Here is a 9,898-nt window from a genome sequence, read left to right as displayed (position 1 = left end):
AGAGCTAGTTGGAGCGAAGCTCACACACACCGGCTGATGGAGGGCGGGATCACATTCACTTGTTTGCCGCCCGACTCCATAGTAACAAAGTGGAAAGTAGGCCCGCCCCATAACCACACGGAAGGGTAACGAGATTCAACTGGATGGTCACGCTTCTTCGCGAACGGTTTTTCCCTCAATTTGAAAGCAGGTTCCGTGGGTCCAAAGATGCCTAAGGCAAGCCCAAAAGAAGATTTTCCTCTTCCTCACATCGATGTTCTGGTGGACAACACCGCTGGACATGGGATGCTGTCCTTTATGGATGCTTGCTTTCTCTTGATATAACCAGATCAAGATGGTCGAGGAAGACAGAGAGAAAACGGTGTAGGTGGTGAAAAAGTTTATGAAGAAGTATTTCCCACCAATCGAGAATGCTAGGAGAAGGAAATTAATAACAAATTTTGAACAAGAAGATGACGAATTGCTCAGTGATGCCTGGGCGAGGTTCAAGCGGCTGGTAAGAGACTGTCCACATAATGGCTTACCAGATTACCTACAGATGGAGATCTTTTACCAAGGACTGAATCCCTCTTCGCAGACTGCTCCAATGTGGCAGCCGCTGGTGGACTGCTAGACAAAACATATGAGAAGGCAAAGAGTATACTTGATCGCATTTTCAAAAATCACAAGGATTGGCAGGAAAGAAATTAGAGATTAAGAATAAAAGATAATGACGCAAACAACGAGGCCATCGCATCCATGCAAAATCAAATGATTGCGATGATGAGTTTGATACAAGGCATCGCAATTAACAACACGGGAGTGAAGAAAGGGCAGGTCAACGCAATTGCTCAAACGACCGCAAGTTGTGTCATTTACGGAGATGCTCACTCGATGGAAGAATGCCCAGCAAACCCATAGTCGGTATGCTTCATGAGAAATAATCTCTACTCTGATACATACAACCCCGGGTGGAGAAACCACCCAAATTTTGCATGGAAAAATCAACAACAAAACTTTTAATCTGTGGCGCAAAAAGGAGAGCCACTCGAATTTTTTTCCACAAAATGACGGTTTGACGAGCAATCAGGCGAGTAGTTCGCAACCACTGCAATCCTCGTCCTTAGAGAGCTTGTTGAAGCAGTACATTGAGAAAAACCAATCAGTGCTTCAGAATCAAGCAACATCCATTCAGAATCTAGAGATTCAACTAGGACAAATTGTAACAGCTGAAACAACTTCACTAGTACCGACTCTAAGAATCATCGCTCCATCTTCCAACTTTTTCTAGGGGTGAGCTGAAAAATAGATCGCAATGAGCGTTTCTGAGCTCAACTGAGCTCCATCTCACTGATGGGGGTACCGGGAAGGAATAATGCTTAGCAGTTTCCTTGCTAAGCGACAACATGACTACGGAAGTAGGGGAGGAGCCCATTGCGACCAACTTGAATGCGGTGACAACCGAAGACCCGTTGACCTATAGTTCGGAAAAGCCCGAGAAAATGGACCCTGAAGTTGCATCCACCCTCAAGCCTCTAGATCTTAAGACAGAAGAAGTCCAACCACCGGCAACTCCTCAAAGATTGAAAAAGAAACAAAAAGATAAAGAAAAGATCGCAATAGTGGCTGCAGCGCAAAATGCTATGATCCCACAAAAAATGTGCGACCCAGGAATCTTCACGATACCATGCTCTATTGGAGGGGTCTACAGTGGCCAAGCACTATGTGATCTTGGGGCAAGTATAAACATAATGCCGCAATCAATCTTCAAACAATTGAATGCCGGCACACTCACGCCCATAAAGGAAACTCTCCTACTTGCAAACAGATCTCGAATACACCCTGAAGAAGAGTTGAAAAATGTCGCAATCTCAATCGATAAATTCATCCTGCCGGCAGACTTCCTCATTTTGGATTATAAAGCGGACAAAGATGCGCCCATCATATTGGGACGACCATTCCTTTCGACCGGTCGGGCTCAAATTGATGTGCACAAGGGGGAGATTGTAATGAACATTCATGGGGAAAAACTCCAGATTAAGGCAGTAAAGATCCCAGAGGACAAAGAAAATAGGGAAAAGCCACCGTGGATGTGAACAACCCAACTTGGAATAAGCGGTCCCTGAGTTATGATATGACTCAACCTCATCAGGGACGCAACTCTTTTGAATATCCTTTTTCCTGCATCAATACTTCATGAACTTTCATCATACTCGTTATTATCTAATATCACAATTACTTTGTTGTTATCTGCACTTTTCTTGTTCTAAAAAAAAAAGCGATCGTGCTGAATGATTGCGGCAAAAGAATTTTGTTTTGTTTAAAATCATTTGACCCCCTCTCTGTTTTTCTTGCAACAATTGAGGCGCTGGATTGCGGAGGTGTTACACGAAGAAGCAACTTATCTTATTCCATCACCGCAATCCAAAGAAGATAGATCGCCGCAAAGAAGGATGCATCAATACACAATGCGGGCGACAACACAAATTTGGGGGTGTATTATTCCTTATCTCTATTTCAAATTTCACACTATCGCATCACATTTTCGTTTTAAAAGTTTTGTCACCGCATCCTCTTTGATTATAGCAATCATTTGACATGGATAAATTTAGTAAGTTACCGCATGCTTTCTCTTTGCCAATTATGATTTCAATGATGAAAATCCTACTTTTATTTCTTTCGTATATACTAGAGTCAACTTAATCTTAAGATAGTCACCTCATGAAATATTTCTAGAAGTTAGGGGTCCGCTAGCTTTCTTTCAAACTCTCTTTACGAAGCTTTCTAAGAACATCGCATGACTTCTTTCAATCTTTTGGCAATGAGGACATTGCCGCATTTTAAATTTGAGGGTGAGGTATTTATTTTCGACCTTGCTATTTTGAAAAAAAAATTGAGAATAACAACTCTACTGTCAACGCAATGAGGAAACCCATGTTGATAAGAGTTGTTGAAAAGGGCACTTACCCGTAGTTGGATGTCCGCATGACACACATGGGGGCAAGCCAAAATGAAAGTAAGTCACCAGGATCAACGCATAAATAAATGACCGCAACTCCGCTGCTAATAAGGTATGAGTCTAGTATGAGGAAGAGCGCATTGCTTGTAGTTAGATGTCCGCATGACACACGTGGGGGTAGGCCAAAACGAAGGCAAGACACTTGGATCAGTGCAAGGTCAGAAAAAAATAATGTCAAGAAACATGCAAGGATAAAATCATTTGACACCCCGGTGGAAAAATTTTCTTTTTTGAAATAAATCATGCGATGTCCCAGAATTTAGTAAAGTTCTTTTGAAGGTTAAGCTTGCGGTCCCTAGGTCTTAGAAATATTTTAAGAGGAGACTTGAATAAGACTTAAGGAAAATTTGGTATATAGGATTTGAACGAAGTATCCTTGAGAAATCTAGAAAAAGAACATTGTGGTCGACTTGCTAAAGGAAATCTCTAGCTTATGCTTGAGGACAAGCATTGTTTAAATTTGGGGGTGTGATAACGGGCAGAAATGCACGTTATCATAGTGTTAAGTTCTTAAACAATGTTGGCTTGTGTTGATAAAATAAGTTAGATTGCGTCCAAAAAGCATCAAATTCATAATATTGCGGTCGCGTGCATTCATCGCATAGAAACAGTTGGTTTTTGTATTTTTATGCAGAATATGCGTTGACGCAAGGTGGAAATTGCGATCATAGAAAATCATTGGTCGAGTGCAGCATTACCGCAAGGCTTTGGGGTGCTGGTGTTTGCAAACATCTGCTCAAGAAAGATTGCCACATAGAGCCGGCGCAACTTGGTGGGCGCATCTGGGTGAAAGGCATAATTAATCACGATGGGACAGAAAGCTAATGACGGTTGAATCCGAATTAAGCTGACAGTTGCTATCGATAACACGTACATTCAGCTTTTTGATGACAAATATTCGGCGTATCAGTCAGGGAACTAAAGCCATCCCATTTGTGCAATCATAAGAGAGAAGCCGCCTTCACCCCGGAATCTCTATAAATACCAAAGGCATCCTTCAGAAAAGGGGTTCACCATGTCACGAGTTCACAAGTTCTATTCATAGTTTAGCCTTGTTCTTAGATTTTCTTTTACTTTAAGGCGGACGCGAGAGAAGAAGGTTGTGCTGATAGATCGTTCCGGTAAGCTTGGAAGAGCGTCAGAAGCTTTAAGAACAGAGAGAGGGTCGACTCCTGCAAAAGTAGGAATATCTTTTGAACCGAATAAAGATTGACAGTGTAAAAGCCTCGGTCAGCAAGGAATTGCTACCAGGCTCTCTACCTTTATCTTCCATTGTTATTTTGTACTCAAACTCATTTATAAAAATGGAATTTACTTTTCTATATCTGTTCACTCTCTGTTATTTACGCATGAGTAGCTAAATCTATTGAATGGGATGAGAAGCATTTAGCTAGCACAACTGGGAATCTCTTGTATTATGTATGCTTCATTATTCCATTAGAGATACTCGGGAGAGTAGTCTAAGGACAAGATCTAGGCTTGGGAAAGTCAGGTTAGAATCTAGGCTCGGGAGAGTCAAAACGCATAATCAAGAGATAGGAGCTTAGGAATAAGCACTGTTTGCTATTAACGCATCACATGCATCCTAGAGATAGGATATGATTGTGTGCGGTCACCTTGCCTTTATGCATCTTGCATCATCACATAGGAAAAGAGCGACTTAGGAATAAGCTCTATGGACACTTTTGCATTCATCATATGCGTCCTAAACTTAGGAGCATCACATTTGCATTGGAAAATGACTTGCTGTGCATGGTTGTAACATGATCGCATAGTCTGATGCATTCCCAAGTAACGCTAGCTAAAGACCTTCTCAACCCGTTCATCCGCATACTCAGTGCATCTATCACACAATCAAAATTTTCTCAAATCCGCCACATTTGTTTATTTTTCATTACCGCAATCAACAGCAAACCACCAATTAATTGAGTTACCGATTACCGCAAAGTTTTCTAAAAATTTCCATCGCAACCTATTTTCACAAGTCCCTAAGTTCGACCCTGGACTTACCAGGAACTCAGTGGGGTTTACACTTGAATTCCACTGAGAAAACTTGAGTGCTCAACACATTTTTCACCATCGCATTTCATCCACAATTCCACATCATAAAATAATGCATCACACTCCTCCGTGAGGACAAAACGAAGGTCATCGATGATTAAAATAGTGTTGATCGTGTTTTTCTAGCTAGTGTAGTTTTCACCCGTTAATTTATCAGCAACTAGTAAATTAATAGTAGCGATAGCCATTTTAAATTTGATGAAAAAGAAAAAACTACTTTAGTCTACTTGAATTAAACCACTTTTAAGAAAACCAATCTATTTTTAGCAAAATAGTTCAGTGTACCCTAAGTGACATCTATTTTACAATGATGCTTTAGTGAGGTAGGACAAAAGTAACCGTAGGGTGACCAAGTGCCTCTTCACTGAAATGAGACATTCTCAACCATAGATAGAAACAACTCCTTGTCATTGTAACTAATAGTCACCGTTGTTCGGTCTAGAATTTGTTAACATCCTTAACAATTATGTGTAAGTGTAACCCCTCATTTTAGGTTCTAGATGAAGGAAATCAGACACGAGGATTTTCATGAGCAGTGGAATGATCGTTCCAAATTCCATTTGATATTGAACATACACAATTACAGTACAAGAAATGGAAACTAACAGGTCATGCACTATAAGAAATTACAACATGCTTACAGATGAGATCAAGAGATAAAGTATCATACCTTTGAAGACTCATTCTTCAAACTCCCTCGATCACGAACTCCAAGCGTCCAAGACAGCAATAAACGAATGCTCGAACACAACGACTGCAACACAGCACGGTCAACAACAACCACCACACGAATGACGCAAACATACAACGAACAACCTCCAAAACCTCCAACTCAGTCGAGTTGAGTGAGGACACCAGCATAATGGTTACCGTGGTATTCTCGGTGTGAGAATCCAGTAGTGTGGGCTCTGTGTGGACTTGGTTAGAGAAAAAGACTGGAGGAACAATAATCATGTAGACGATTGAGCAAGTGGGAGATGAGAAGTATCTATCGTATAGACGAATGCTCAATCGATTAGAAGAAGGCAACCTATCGTATAGGCAATGGCCTACGATCGTTTAGCTACGACCAACTGAGTGAACTATCGTATAGTAACATTCCACGATCGTTTAGTCTCTCTAGCAGCTATCGTTTAGTGAAACCATTTCACTTGACAGCAATCTGTGACTTCATTTTCGAATTGAGTAACTCTTCTATATTCAGGAAAACATTTTTCCTTTTATCTCACGGTTACCATAAAACCACCAATAACCTCTAACTCAATTCGTTATTAGAGAAAAACAGATAATTATCCAATAATTAATATTATTATAAATATATATGATAACCAACTTACCATATTATATTTATAACCTATAGTTTCAATATTTCATCTCATGAAATATATAAACCATAGCTTTTTTTTGTATTTTATGGTACTTAATGTAAATCACATTTATATTAATCCTCCACTTGTTGTATCTCATACATCACACTGATTATATCATATATAATCAAAATTCCTCTTGTTAATTTGAACATTTCAAATCAACACCAAGAATTAATTCTCAACTTGAATCCATTGAGCTACCAAGGGGACCTTATGGACCTGTAGCTTGAAGCTCTAACAGTACGTGAATAACTGACTAAACTCTTTAGTCACGGGATCCACCATCCGTTAACTGTCGGGCACTCCACTAAAGATCGAAAGCTGCACTCTCCTTACTACAGATATATTATGTGTCCATATCAACCAATCAATAGTGCGATAACCCTTCACATATCGCTCGTAAGTACAATTGGGCCAGTTTACCGTTATGCCCCTGTAGTTATATCTAACTCCTTAAGTACCACTGATTCCTCTAATGAACATAAGTCATAGTCCTACTATGACTGAGTCTTCTCTTCCAAAGAGAAGCTGTGGCCACTATGTTCAAGACCCGGAATCAACCCTTAAGGGAGCAATCTATCTACTTACCTCTGCTTCAGGGAAGGAGTGAATTCTATCTTGTGTAACTGAGTTCCCAATTCCTAAATCAAACAAATCCCCAAAAAGGTAGGCATGTTGAGTTGACAATCTGGCCACTCTCATCCATACTAATTAAATGATTGCCCTCAAAGGCAGGAGTTCCCAAAACACTCGGGATTAAAGTCATGTCACCTATAGTCGTTTAGGTGAGATGTAAGTCTCAAGTATCAACGGCATTATATAAAAAGACTAGTCATTTCGTGGTCTGGTCTTATACAAACTCTTTGTATATGACACCCCCGCTCGCATGTCTCCATATGAATGGTCAGAATCTACCATCTGTAGTAGTTCACAACACTTGTAAACCTCTACAAAGCGGGTCGTATCCATAGTGTCACGAAGATTAGGTATCCCTCCTTAATCCTTATACTACAGACCTTGTTAGGTTACCACTTAAGGCATGATCCACTTGTATATCTTATATACATGCTTAAGTTTACATAAAATAACCATGGAGCTTTGTTTATTGGATATGAGTAAATGCAATATAAAATAACTCTTATTTTATTCATAACAATGTGTACAGTTTACAAACTACGAGACTCTGGGAGAATTAGGATACCAATCCCAATACTAGAGTCCTGCCTTAATGAGCCAACCGTAGGAAAAAGCCGATTGGAACAGGAGATTAAAGCAACCCTATCCGTTTCTGAAGATCAAATAAAGCATCATGCAATACAACCATCCTTTAGGGAAACACCCACAATGCCAGAGGCGATGCATGAAACTTTAGATCGAGGGATGTGTTGTCACACGTCCCGCACCCAGTTACTATAAACACTCTCTCCATTCACCTTGGTACCGACTTACCAAAATGCCACCAGGAGAGGGACACCCATGGTGCCTCGAGGCCGAGAGTAGATCTCACGGTGTGAAATTTTAGGGAGAAACATGTAGAGGCAAAAATGAAGTATCATATACCTTATTTTCCTCCCACTGAGTGTTCTACCTAGGGTTAATTAACTTAGGAAAAATCAACTACTGACTTTATCTAAGTGTTTGTTTAATTTGCTAAAAAACAACTATTGTCTTTGATGATTAAACAATTTTGATTTAAGTCTCATTAAACTCTTTAATAGACTTTCATCAAACTTGCATGCATGTAACAAATTTATCTAATTCACCTTTCCAGGTAGGTTTATAGGTAGGGGTCCAACGTTTCCATCGACTTAAGTACCCCAGCTAGCCAAAACTCGCCTTAGACAAAAGGTCCCTTATAGATACATTTGTTACACATTTAATCTTTTATTAAGAATCAATTTAATCCTATTAAACCAATTTAAAAGATTAAACTTAGATTTCTAATCTCATTAGAAATGTGATCTTAGGCTTATCTCAATCATATTTTAAATCAAGATTATAGCCTAAGGTTTGCATGCAACTCTTTATTATTGATTTTAATTCTAATTTCATTTAATTATAACAATTAAATTCAATCTTGTGTAGCTGTGTTCTCAGCTCCCCAATCAGACAAATCATCAAAATGGTAGGCTTGTTGAGTTGGCGATCTGGCCACTCTCACCTATACAAATCAAAGAATCGCTCTCATAGGCAAAAGTTCACAACTCACTCAGAATTCAGGTCATATTACCTATGGTCATTCTGGTGAAATGTAAGTCTCTATTATGAACTGTGTTATATAATGAGACTAAACATTTCGTGGTTCGGTCTTATACAAACTCCTTTGTATAGAATACCCCTGCTTGCATGTCTATATATGAATGATCAGGATCAGATCATTTGTAGCACTTTACAACAATTGTTACACCTACAAAGCAGACCATGCTCGTAGTGTCACCAGGATAAGGCACCCAACTTTATCCATCTACTACACACCATTTAGGTTATTACTTAAACATGATCCACCCGTATGTCTCCATATACATGTTTAAGTTACAATGATAACCTCAGATGTTAGTTTTTTGGTTTGTGGTTAATGCAACTAAAATATCACATATTTTATAGACAATGAATAAAATATCATATATTTTATTAAATACAAAATGAGTTTGTTCATACAATGTTTACAAACTATAGGGCCCTACGAGATTTAGGGCATCAATCCCAACATATCTAATAGAAACTTAAGGATTTTTTTATCCGTGTGCACAGTGAATCGATGACTTAACAGATAAGGTCTCCATTTTTGAATGGCCAAAATGATGGCGATTAACTCGCGCTCATACACTGCCATCAACCAGTGCGTCAATGGTAAAGCATGGCTAAAATATGCCAATGGATGATTCTATTGCATTAAGATGACCCCTACTCCTACCCAAGATGCATCCGTCTCGACCATAAATGGTCGTTTGAAGTCTGGTAGCCATAATACAGGGATTTCCGTCATAGCTTTCTTTAAAGCGTCAAAAGCTCGCTGAGCTTCCTCGAGTGAAATTTATCCTTCTTAAGTTGTTGTGGAAATGGAAAAGCAATTGAATCATAATTGACCACAACTTTCGATAGTATCCTGTCAACCCGAGAAAGCTTTGTAGTTGCTTAATCGAGGAGGGTGTTGGCCACACACCATAGCTTCAACTTTTGAAGGATCAGTTGCAACCCCATCTGCCAATATCACATGGTCTAGATATTAGATTTTTGAGGCTGCAAACGTGCATTTTTTTAGGCTGGCCACCAACTAATTTTCTACTAACACTTGCAGCACATTAGACAAATTATGTATATGGTCATGGATAGACAAACTATAAATCAATATATCATCAAAGAATACCAATACAAATTTGTGTAGATAATGACGTAAAATTTCATTAATTACTGATTAGAATGTCGAAGAAGCATTTCTCAAGCCAAATGGCATAACCAAAAACTCGTA

General features: G+C 39.3%; 1 non-coding gene across 1 annotated transcript; it reads right to left on the bottom strand.

The window, feature by feature from the left end:
• Window positions 1-415: 415 nt before the first annotated feature.
• LOC120087373 (small nucleolar RNA R71) lies at window positions 416-522 on the bottom strand. Its single transcript, XR_005484511.1, has one exon. It is a non-coding gene; the product is annotated as a small nucleolar RNA R71 (small nucleolar RNA).
• Window positions 523-9,898: the final 9,376 nt, after the last annotated feature.

The sequence above is a fragment of the Benincasa hispida genome, chromosome 9, assembly GCF_027475165.1.
Source record: "Benincasa hispida cultivar pf3 chromosome 9, pf3_genome.v1.1, whole genome shotgun sequence".
Taxonomy (NCBI): Eukaryota; Viridiplantae; Streptophyta; class Magnoliopsida; order Cucurbitales; family Cucurbitaceae; genus Benincasa; species Benincasa hispida.
The sequence above is the reverse complement of the archived record's forward strand: the minus strand, read 5'-3'. Positions and strand labels throughout refer to the sequence as shown.